Source organism: Equus asinus, chromosome 2 (genome assembly GCF_041296235.1).
Source record: "Equus asinus isolate D_3611 breed Donkey chromosome 2, EquAss-T2T_v2, whole genome shotgun sequence".
NCBI lineage: Eukaryota > Metazoa > Chordata > Mammalia > Perissodactyla > Equidae > Equus > Equus asinus.
Genome location: NC_091791.1, coordinates 7695154 through 7698771, shown reverse-complemented (window position 1 = coordinate 7698771; position 3618 = coordinate 7695154). Strand labels below are relative to the sequence as shown.

Below are 3618 nucleotides of genomic sequence, written 5' to 3'. Positions count from 1 at the left end.
GTGGTCAAAAGGTACAAACTTCTAGTTATAAGATAAGTCCTGGGGATGTAATGTACAACATGGTGACTATAGTTAACAATACTGCATTGTATATTTTAAAGTTGCTAAGACAGTAGATCTTAAAACTTCTCATCACAGGAAGAAAAAATTGTAACAATGTATGGTAATGGATGTTACCTAGACTGATTGTGGTGGTCATTTCACAATATATATAAATACTGAGAGCCAGCCCTGATGGCCTAATGGTTAAAGTTTCGTGCTCTGACTTCTTCGGCAGCCCAGGTTCACTTCCTGGTCTTGGAACCACACCGCCTATCTGTCAGTTGCATGCTGTGGTGGCGGCTCACACAGAAGAAGTAGAAGGACTTACAGCTGGGATATACAACCATGCACTGGGGCTTTGGGGAGGGAAAGAAAAGAGGAAGATTGGCAACAGATGTCAGCTCAGGCTAATCTTTCCCTGCAAAAAGCATATATATATATATATATATAGAATCATTCTGTTGTATAGCTGAAACTAATGTAATGTTATATGATGAATTATATCTCAATGGCAACAAAAAAATGAGTCACAACTTAAGATGTCTGAGAAAAAAACAGAGAATGATGTGAGTCTGGGGAAGAGAAAGCTGAGGTTTTAGTTCAACCGTTTTGAGGACAGAAACATAATAAGTATGGAACTATCTTGTCTCAGCCTCTTCAAGGGCAGGCTGAGACATGTATAGGAGATGCACAAGAGAATTTTGCCACCGTGAGGGTGGCAGACAAACTAAGATGGGAGAACAAGTGAGGCCAAGAAGCTCATTAAATGCGGGAAAGTTTCTCACTTGAAGTTCGTTCTGGAAGGCAAAGGTGTGGAGCAATGATCCTCTCTGGATCTCTTATATGTGGTTTTATTACTCCTGTGGCCAAGAGAACACGGGTGAATTTTTAGCAGAGGAGTCGTAGACATGCGGCAGCAGTAGTGTCTCATGAAATGTTGATAAACGCTATGGAAACATTGGTTCTGTGTTCAAATCATGTTGGGAAGTACTCAGTGTACAAAAGGCGTACAGCTGTCTTCAGGACAAGACTTCTCAGAGCCCTCGATTTGTTCATGTACGTTGTACAGCTCTGAGCACAAGAGAACCAGCAGCGTTTTACAAACTTACTTCAATAAAGAACTATTTCCCCTACCTTTTCATACCTCACAGAACACTAGGGTTCTGTGGAACACAGTTTGGGAAATGCCTATGCACAGCAATGTTCTTAAGCAAGGATGCATAATCAGAAAATTGGCAGATACCTCCTAATTAATAAGAAAACTCAGTATATGTGAGAGCAGACTCGGTAATGTCACACTAGTCCTTCCCTACCCTCCAGATACAGGACCAGGGTTCTGTGGGACACCCTTGGTCCTTTGGGTTGTGCTGTTCTAGCCACCATGACCTGTAAATTCCCGTTTTCCTTCCTTTGCTTAATTGCCTTTCCTCACATAGACTGTCCTGCCCTGAGCACCTGTTAGACACAAGCAGAGCACAGAGCTGGTGACAAGGAGGAAGGAGGAACTGTGGGATCCTGCCCTCAACAAGCTTTCAGATCAGCGTGCAGCCTCTGACCTGAAGCCTTGCCCATGTTGCCCTGCTCTGCCTCTTCTGAACCTGGAGGTCTTATGTTTACGTCTCTCATAACTCTCACCCTATTTTGCTTTGTAAGTAGTTACTTTAAATTTAATGCTTATTGAGCGTATACCCCATGCCCCTGTGCTAAGTGCTACAGAGGGCAAGGAAAGGAGTCTTGCCTTCAGAGCAGTTAGCATCAGGGTAAAAAGTAATACGTTAGAAAGATAGTCTTTGATTTTTTTCTCTTTTGACAAATAACTGACAAATAACATTGTATGTATTTAATGTGTACAACGTGATGATACCTATACGTTTTGAAATGATCACCACAATCAATTAATTAACGCATGCATCATATCACAGTTAACCTTTAAAAAAAAAAAAGGAACACCACGAATTTGCATGTTATCCTTTCACAGGGGCCATACTAATCTCCGTATCGTTCCAATTTGAGTATGTGTGCTGCAGAAGCGAACGCTAGTCATTGATTGTTAACACAAGTCTTAAATCCCCTGACTCAATGAGAAAATAAAAATTTTCTCTTCGTTTTAGACTAGCAAGGATGCAGATACACCCTCCGATGCTGTATTTTCCTTTGCCACACCCTTCCCAGTCTCCAGTCCCATAGAGGAAATGAAAGGCTCTTTCTTAATTTAGCTTCAAATACACATTTCTTTGTACATAGAAATGTGACCATGTCTAAGCTGCCTTGAACCTATTTTTAAATTAAGTGATTTGAAGGCGAGGTAAGAAATTTAATATTAAGGTCCAATATTCTTTTTTTATTTACAATCTTTTGGGCTTACCCTTTATTTCTTGTTTTCTTTTTGCATATTTATTCTTTCCACTTACAGTTAAATAACACAAAATGAAATGAAAGTGGAAATATTAAAAAGAAAGTAATTATCAGTATTACCCCATAGAATTTTGCTTTATGAAATATTTTTAAAGCTATTCCTCATGTTGAAGTTTTAGCATTCATTAATATATGTATTTTGTGCAAAATCAGCAAACTCTACATTCCCGATTTGGCTGTTATACACACAAATTAATGAATGTACTTTAATGAATTTGATTAATATACAGCAGTTTAAGATCCATTCTGTATTATTAGCACAGAAATGTTCCTCATTGAATGCTGCTGAATCAGAACGCTGTGTTTGCCTGGGAAGGCTGTCACGCACACGCAAACACACACACACTCTTCACAAATAATGTAAACTAGGATTTTCATAATTACCATAATTCACTCATTAAGATATTAGCAAACTGTTGCAACCGTGAAAGCTTCTCTATGCACGGAATTTTCCATCTTTTGCCTGCGCCCAAGATACACAGGCAGTGTCAGTGCCCTAGAGTGTTAAATGGAAACCCTACTTCTGCATTTTATTAGCAAATTTTGCAAACTACAAACAGCTTGAGTGTTGTATAAATTTATAGTTGTACTTGCACATTTGTGATGGTGGCTTTCAGTTTGCAAGTTTTATCTGAGAGCTTTTACTTGGAACTGCACGGAGCAATTCCAAAACCTCAAAACTAAAGGGAAATAAAATTGAAGTGCCTTTACAATTGAGTGATTTATACATTAAAGTATTTATTTTAAAACAAGATTAAAAATACTGCACTCCTAGAAACATTCTCTCCCGGTAGAAGCCACTCAGATGGAAAATTTCATCTATTTCAAACTGATTTTTTGCCTGAATGACTCTCCCATATTTTCCTAAAACCTAGTCATGTCAAATGATTTATGCTACTTTAGCAATACTGTGCGAGTAGCCAGCAAGATTCAAGTGTTGAAGTCGTAGAAGGCAGTTGGCCAGTTAGGTGCTTGACTATATTTTGATTTTTTATGCTTACACATACTTATTTTTTCTTTACCTTCTCATCTCCTTCTCAGCAGTTCTTTCTCCTAAATGAGAATTTCTGCATATTTCTGTCCCAGGAATATTTACCCAAATTTGAGCTGTAGAATGCATTGTAGGTCAAAATCTCGAATAAGGGTAAGGTGGGAAAACCC

General features: G+C 38.6%; 1 non-coding gene across 1 annotated transcript; it reads right to left on the bottom strand.

Annotated features, from left to right (window-relative positions):
* Window positions 1-1975: 1975 nt before the first annotated feature.
* LOC123283589 (U6 spliceosomal RNA) lies at window positions 1976-2079 on the bottom strand. Its single transcript, XR_006524270.1, has one exon. It is a non-coding gene; the product is annotated as a U6 spliceosomal RNA (small nuclear RNA).
* Window positions 2080-3618: the final 1539 nt, after the last annotated feature.